We start from the raw sequence: 8748 nt of genomic DNA on the forward strand, positions 1-8748 counted from the left end.
CATTAAGTAATTTTTTATAGGAAAAAAGTCTTAATCTAAAAGCTTTTGGGTGGCTGGCCTCTTTTAAATTCTAAGAGCACTTTCAAACCTTTTCCACACACATATTTTTAAGCAACTCTAATCCATAACCATGGTCTGTTGCTTTTTAATTTTTCCCATTTTACTTAATATGATTATAAGCATTTTCTGTATTTCAAGAAGGCCCTCTTAATCACATTTTCAATTTCAGGAATAATGTCAGCAACTGTCAGCGCTGGGTTTTCTTGGTGTCAGCGTCTGCCCTGTGTCTCTCAGCCCAGCCCTTCCTTCTTTTGCACTTGAATTTGATACTCTTCATTCACCGTGATGCATAGTTTCCTCCTGTTGAAATCTGTTCTTGGATTGTGTTCCCTGTGGAGAGGACCACGAGTCTTTATGCTCATCTTTCCGTGTGTCTCGACAACCCTTCAGAAAAGATGGTTTCTGTTTATGACGTTAGCACTGCAGCCGGCTCTAGACAGATGTGTCTGTGGCTTGACAGACCTGTGATAAGATGGATCATTTCTGTTCGCATTTCTTTCCGGATCTGTTTTCCCTTTTACAGACATGGAAACCCCTCCGCTTGATGCACATCTTCATGAGGATTTCCTTTTCTCAATGATACAATACCGAGTCAAGAGTATGATGGGTTGGTTCGCAGGGTAGAGATTACCATGTGCCTGGGAGGAGCAGTGGGGCCAGAGCGTTTACTCAGTGGGGGCATCAGGCTTGTGGGCTCCCTGTGGGGTCTTCTGGAAAAAATCTCATTTTCAACAGTGCCTTTTCTAGACATTTTTTTTTCTTTTGGGAACATGATAAGATTTAGTATAACTCTAATTGACCCTAGGTGACCCCATGGGGTGATAAAATAGTTCATTAGAGAGACACAGAGACAAGCATGCTGATTAAGACAATTAAGAGTCTAGGACTTCTTTAAGTTTGGCTGGAGACCAAGAACAGGCTAATGCCTTGGAGTTTTTGGTACCAAAGCTCAGAAGTACAACATTTTTCAAAAACTAAAACCATGACCACTTCAGTCATAGATGAGGATCAGAGAAACGTTGTAAAAATTTTTTATGGCAGAACATAGTATTTGTTTCAGGCCCAACATGACAACTAATTTTGATCTATACATTTTCAGTTATTTTATCTTATGTTTAGTTGGTGTAAGCATTCGTCATTTTGGTTTACACATATAGACTGTGGCTAGGGCACTGAATCCCCAAATGTGTCGCCAAGGCAGATGTGGTTGTTGGAGTGTGTAGAGTGTGAGAAGTGTCTAAACTGACACGAAGTGGAGTGAGGACCAGATGCCATTACCTTTGTCACTTCAGTTACGAGGGCAGTACCTAGCCCCAGAGCCTGTTCAGTGAAGACCAGCACTGGGAGCCAGCGACTGCCACCTAAGGGGCGACCATTGTCATGGCTTAGTTTCCTACGTGCTCTTGATATTTGTCCAGACATAAATTACTTCAGCAAATCTTTCCCGAGTCCTCACTATGCATTACATGACTGTCCATCCCCTGGATGTGGCATGAACTCCATGTTCAAATAAATTATAGTGATGTCATAAACGTGTATCATCTAACTAACTGCAGGAATTTGAGTAAAATGCTGTCTTGAGAGATAAAGATGTTAACCTTCCGCTGAGGGCAGGACTTGAGATGAAGACACTTCTGCAAAAACGGCCAAACAGCAAAATAGATTTGACTTAATGTCTCACAGTAGCATGGAGATTACAAATGAACAGATATGCACTGTTTTTAAAAGCAAGAAAGAAATTCTATTCAGAGAAATGCAGACTTGAACGGACTGACAGCTGGACTCACCCGCTTCTGACCTCTCACGGTTTGTATCTTCGTGTGGAGAGGCATGGAGGTGCCAATCCACACACAGAGGAGGGCTTGGGTCAGACGAATTTGCTGTGGGGCTGCCAGGGGAGCTTTTGTCTGCATTTGGTGCCACGGCCTGCAGCAAAGCAAGTCTGTAATTTTAGTTCTAGAAATAGAGCTAAATAGAAGGTAGGTTAAAAAAAAAGAATTATGTATCTGTCTTTTTGGAATTATGCTGTTTTTGACAAATGTTTCTTGTTGTTTTTCAGGTGTGCTTGGCCTGCCTGGAGCTGCAACAGGGCCTTGAAATTAACTCTTCAATTAAACCTCCCAGGAGAGCAATGAGGGCTGTCTGGGCAGTGAGAGAGTTTGCTCTGTGGCACTCGGGATATAAAAGGAGCTTCACTCATGCTCCTGTGATATAATGTGCCACAGGGACACGGGATTATGATTTTTGTCACAAGTAGGATTGTGTAGCACCCTTCACCTACACCTTGAGTGTGTAGAAGGTTCTCGGTCTCAGCCCCTTGAGAAGCTACTGAAGGTGGGGCTTTCAAAGAGGGTTTCAGGGCTGCTTGACTGCCTTGTTTGAAGAGAAATCCCCACCTCATCAGCTATAGCAACTCACAGAAGACTTCTCCCACCCAGGACTGAATATAAGCAAGGGATGAAGTCAGAGCCTATGTAGAGGATGAGACTTGGGCAGAGAAACTACTTTTTGGCCTTCATCATCCCTCCAGCTACGACTGAACAGCAAGAGGCACGTTAATTGTTTTCATCACCAATTAGCCCAACAATTATCTATAAGTCTAAGTTTCTCTCTGTTCTCATCACATCAGGTAGGGCCACTACCAGGTTTCTCAGTAGCCTCTGTGTTCACACCAGCAGAGCGCCAGATACACACCCATCAGCATCACTGAGCAAGTGCCAGTATCTCTGTGGTGCCCATGAGGGGGGCATGCTTGCACAGACCCAGGAACATACTGCTGTTTTTAATCTATGTTGGATCCAGGTCAGGAGCTGCAGGCGAGGCTCTGATCATCTCTGGCTAGGGAATTCTCCAGGGGCCTTTTTTCCTCTCATCCCCCCCCCCCCCATTACGCAATAGCAGTCAAGTGTTGTCATTTCCTTTTTTTTTTTAGTAGTTAATTTTATTAAATAATTTGTGAACTGAGACTAATGCACTGACATTAGGGGAAGCCACTCATGTTGTCTCACTGTCTTGGATAGGTGATGCCAAGTGCCAGAACATTCCCATCTACTTGTCATAGTAGTGGGTGATGGCGGGACAGATTCTCCCACTTCAGGAAAGTTGTGTTCATACACCTGCTTTAAATGGAGCAGCAAAATTCCAGAGGACATTCTCCCCACTTCCTCATTCCCTTTTCCTCACGAGGTCCTGCCTAACTTTCCCACCAATCAAATCTGGAATGCTCTAAACCCAAATATTTCTATTCAATTGAGTGCAGTAGAGTAGACATAGAAGACCTCTCGCCTCAGTTCATACCTTTGGGACTAAACAGCATTGAGCAGGGTAGGTGAATTACAGCCAAGAACGAGTAGAGCTTTTCAAGGAAGCTTTGACAGAAACATTAATGACATCGAAATTCACATTCAGAAAAAGTGCTTTGGGGAGATAATGAGGTCTTAGCCAGTATTTGAAAATGCCCCTAAGAAAGGACTGGGGAATGACCTTTCAGACCTAGCTCTGTAGGAACTCTGGCCTCAACAAACGCTTTGGCTGGCAAAGTCTGGGCCTGCTGAGCCAGACAGCGTGAAGGCCGCACAGGTGGCGTCTGCAGCTCCATCACAGAGTCCTCTCCAGTGTGTTATAGTTGTCCTTAAAGCTCTTCAGTCCGAGGAAGTGCTTAGGACGTTTGCTCTTCTGACTGTAGGGGAGGTATGTGACTTGGATTTGTTGGCAACATTTCAGGTGACTCAGTTAGGTCTTTGGCTGCTGGTTGGTGTTGTTTGTCTCTGAGAGCTCCCAATTCGAGCTTTGACCACAGTGGCCAGCTCACTCAAGGCCTCCTGATACTGCAAACACTCACTCTGACCAAAGACCCCTGCTCTATAACGGGCTATCTCATATCCACCCTGGAGGATGTCAGTAAGGGCCTTGTGGCCACCCTTGAAAGGAATGCTAGTGTTTTGCAGATCTAGCAAGTAGGAATGGAAATTCTTACCCAGTAAAGAAAGGGGTGCCGGCCTTCAGCATGAAATGGGATCTCAGAGGCATGGGTGGCATCTAGAGCTTTCATCCTGTTTAGAAAGTTGTAGCCACTTCAGTTCCCCTGGGATTCCAGCTGCAGTAGTCTTGAGTCATCATCTGCAAGGTTTTCATACTTGATATCCTGAACCCTGGATAGTCAAATATTGATCTCTTTTAAGTCCTTGGGAGCATTGTGTCCCACAGGGATCATGAAGTCCCCTTCTAGATTTCATTGCAAAGAGTACGATTTGTCTCTTCACAAAAAATAAATAGCAGTGTGAAAACAGGCTCTTGTATGCCATCACAAGCACCCCATCCACTCCCACAGCCAGTTACTGCTAGATGCCATCAGCTCTCTCTGTGGAGACCAGCTAGGAGATTCCTGCTGCGTTTGTGCATTAGCCCAGGCTCAGCCAAAGTCAGAGTACCTAGGTTCCTTGGAGCTCTCCAGCTATGCCCATTTGGTTTTAGGGAAAAACAAAACTAGAAATGGTCAGCAAGTGTCATTTGTCTGCATGCCATAACATTTGCAGTGTTGAGATGTGTCAGAGCAGAATAAAAGGTGAATTCTTGGGTAAGGTAATGGATAAATTGAGGTTGTGAGTTCAAAAAGATGCACATCAAAGAGATGCTACGACATTGGAAGAGGATCAGAGGCAGGAGGTGCGTTGATGGCTCCTTAAGAACAGGGATCGGTCTCATAGATGAAGGGGTTTAACATGAATAAAGGAGGTAGATTTCATGCCTGCTGAGGTATTATTTTTATCTCAGCTATTATATATTTATGAACATTTATCCCTACTAAAGTAGCATGTCAGTATTTTTTCTATTAGTATAAACAGATGTTTCCTCCCTCACAGTGCTAGTGTTTCAAGAGCACCTCTTCAGCTTTAGTGAGGAGCGTGTGACACGTGAGAATGGCATGGACAATGGGCTAGGGACAGGCAGGATGCTCGCAATTGTGACTCACTCTTGTGGAGACCCGTCTAGTCCCACGAGACCTGCAAGACTCCCTTCTATGGGCGATGCTCTCAACAGCCAGACTATCTTCCGTTAGGCATCACCTTTCAAAGATTCCACCATCTCTCAGTCCTGCCACACCGGAGAACAAGCTGGTAGTGTTGAGAACCTTTGGGAGACACACTGAGACCTATTTACCCCTACCAACCTCCAATAGAATATGGTTTTTTGAGAATGAGCTTTCATAATTATGATGTTGGGATACTGTTGGAATCTCTTTGAGTGGTGGAATTTTTAACTACGAGAGCCAGGAATGAGACAGTCACTAACGTGTCACTTCCAGGCGGAACTATAGCTCATGTAGAGTCATGACTCTTCCAGTAGTTTGAAGATAGTTGGTATTGCTACCTAATTAGGTGGCAGAAATGGAGACTTGTCATGTCATCATTTTCTTGTCGCATATTGTTCCTGGTTTTTGACTTTCTGCATAGTGATAAAGGGATGTTTGTTTTTTTTTTTTAAATGGAGTGTGTTGGAGATAACAATGCATCAAGGTTTTTGCTTCTCTGTCATCATTGAGTGAGAGTCATGGTCAGTGTGGGGCTTACCGTGGTCTCTGGACCAAGAAATATGAACCTGGCACAGAGCTAAATCAATGTTGAGCAAATCTTGACATGAATTTGGGAGGAGGCGAGAATGGAGTGAAAAGAGGCATTAGGGGAAGGGGTGGGGATTGATGGCAGAAGAAACAACGGTACAGGAGGCTGCAGTTCAATGTATATTCCCTTTACAAGTCTGCGCTGTAGCCTACAGTATGGCGGACATCACTCAAAGTTAAAGGCCATACACAGTTTGAAGAGTAAGTCCCTGCTTTCCCTGGGGTCCTGTTCAAGCGGTAATGTTCTAAGAATGTTCAGTAACAGAGTGGTGCACCATTGGATGAGTTGCTTATGTCACAGAGCCCAGTGGCAAAAGGTAGTCACATGTTGTGTCTTGTCTGTAGTGGTGACTCGCAGGTGGCCTCTCTTTGTAACTGTGTGATCCAGCCTCTGAGGCACTAAAAGTTTGTAGGAGCTCAGCTTCTAATATGTGCCTCCCCACTTTCCGGGAGCAAGCCCCTTGGCGTTCCTCGCTTGTGATTCCACGGATTTAGAACCATAATCACATTGGTATCTTCACCTGCTTTTTTCAGCTCTGCCTTGGCCATGGCTCTTCAAGTCCAGGGAAATGTCCCCACTTTGTTTCCACCTCAGCTGGAGATAGGATGTCAGATGGGATAGTGGCATAGGATGTTAGCAGTAAGGAAGCTCCAAAGACTCCTGAAGTTTCACTGATGAGGCAGGGGAACAGTGCTGCCTTCCCTGAGCCGGTGACTCCAGATCTCGGAGGCTGAAATGTTCAGCCTCTTGTTCTTTTTACCCAGACACTTACTATCCCAGACCAGCCAAGGGGGACCACAGGGGCTTTCCCTGGGGTTGCTGCAGAGGTCAGAATTGCTGAGGGATGCCCCAGGCAGTCCTCGGATTGCAGTGGGTGAGAAGGGGGATAAATACCCCATGTTCTTTTCTACTTGGAGGTTTGCCTCTGCAAATTTTATTTTCTTTGGCCTCTCTGGATGTTACCCTTGGTCTTTTGAGCATCAATTTCTCTTTTATGAAGGAACACAAGGAATACAGAAGTGCTAGGGAGTTTTGATTGTTTAATTATCAGGCCACTTCAGGTATCTCAGTTTCCAGCATCAGCAGTCCTGAGTACAGTTTGCTTTTCTCACCAGAAGCTATGTTTAATTAAGCTACAGTCTGTTCTCTCACTGTTGATTTTCAGTTGCTTTTTTTAAAAAAAATACCATCTGAGATCCTCCTGTAAGCAATACTGGAATACCCTCTTTTCACATTTAAGGCAGCAGTAATTAGACCCAGATCTGCTGAGCCTGTGGGAATCCTACAACCAAAGTGATGTTAATGGTGTTTTAATGTCTGAACTTTTCTGTTCTTACATGTGAGGTCACGAAGTGGATAAGGGAAATGGCTTTGGTGTCCTGGTGCTTACTGAAGTTTGAAAATTCTCCTGATGGGTGGGAGGCTTGTGGGCTTCTCTCTGCTAAATGAGAAACAGTTAAACCCCTGAACCTCTGTCAACGCCCATCATGCCCATCATGCACTTGTCTTTCTTGCGTTCTTTGTACTTCAGGTACATTAAGATATTCAACTTATGCCAGAGGAAATAAAGGTTCTTAGGATTTGAAAAACTGCATTGACAAGGTAAATACTTAATGATTTTCAGTGGGGAATAATCGTCAAAGAAGAGGGTTGCAGACTCTGATATGTGCTGATGAGTGGTATTCTCAGCCTTGGTCAGAGAGCTTGCCCATGCCGTGGGCAGTAGTCAGTACTGAGATTCACGACTGGCCAGAGAATACGGGATAAGTAACTGCTGAGTGCTCAGCCATTAACATCAGTATCAGCCCCTGTATGTTTTGTGAGCATCACAGAAGAGGGGGCATAAAGAATAGAAGAGCAGGAGGATGAGGAAGAGAGCTGCCAAATGCTCTCTTCTGGACGAGATGTGTACGTTGAGCTCACAGACTCACTGCGGTGGTTTTCTGCATAAGACCTATACAAAACGGGGCCTACAGATATTCCATCACAGGCTCCGCCCCTCCCTTAGGAGTTATCGGCAGGTAGTGAGTGCTGGGGGAGGGGGTATCATTTCACGGAGTGGGGTAGTCACTGGCAACTTGCCCATGCTCCAGTCAAGAACCCTCTGCCCTTGCTCACACAAGCAACCCTAATTAAACTCAGTGGGTGACCAACTAACCAAACCTTCAAAGAAAACCAAGGATATGTTACATGAGAAAGAGGACCTGATGGGAGAGAACAGGTTAGTAAGTGTTGGAGTGGAGCCTGAGGAAGACCAATGTGTTATGAAAATGACCAAACTGTATTGCATATATTCGTGAAATTGCTAAAGAATAAAAAAATAATTAAATCAACCAAAAGATGGTTATCTTCTCTAAATACAACCATGATAGCATTCTAGGGTTATTTTAGAAAACTGTGCATGGGGTTTATCTGTTATTTTAGTTTAATAAAACATTTACTTCATGGAATAAAAGCCATATTGATTGTTGGCTTACTTGAGACTTTTCCTTTTTTTTTTGTTTTGTTTTTTTTTTTAAAAGATAGGGTTTCTTTGTATAGCCTTGGCTGTCCTGGAATTTGCTCTCCATACCAGGCTGACCTCAAACTCATAGAGATTTGCCTGCCTCTGCCTCTAATTTTTCCTCTTGAAGGAACCCAAATCTGTCATCTGCCTTATCTCTGGAGAAATCTGATAAGCATTGCCCCTGACCCCTAAAGTCCCAGGAACTGTGGTTCCGTTTCTCTAACTGCATTCTTTGCCAGTTTGCACACCCACATCTCATCCAAGTGTGAGAGACTTTCAGAGCAAAAACTCCTTGGCGTTGTACAGCCTCTTTATCATCACAGTAACTGCCCTTGACACAAACGTTTCTATGCCACTACATTTATTGGTCATCATGTGCCAGACACTGTACCAGAATGTCAAGATCATAAGACACTCAAGATGGACTTGACTTGCTGATGTCTTTTAGGAAGTCTGCCAAGCAAATGTAAAGTGCCTGCAGCTCAAGGAGATGGAGATATAATGGGAGGAAGTCAGGTCATAGCACCAGAGAACCCTGCTTAGAGGACACGACTTTCAAGC

General features: G+C 44.3%; 1 pseudogene; it reads right to left on the minus strand.

Moving 5' to 3' along the window:
* Nucleotides 1–3657: 3657 nt before the first annotated feature.
* On the minus strand, nucleotides 3658–4411 carry LOC119810532 (annotated as a pseudogene).
* Nucleotides 4412–8748: the final 4337 nt, after the last annotated feature.

This window comes from Arvicola amphibius, chromosome 3 (genome assembly GCF_903992535.2).
Source record: "Arvicola amphibius chromosome 3, mArvAmp1.2, whole genome shotgun sequence".
Taxonomy (NCBI): Eukaryota; Metazoa; Chordata; class Mammalia; order Rodentia; family Cricetidae; genus Arvicola; species Arvicola amphibius.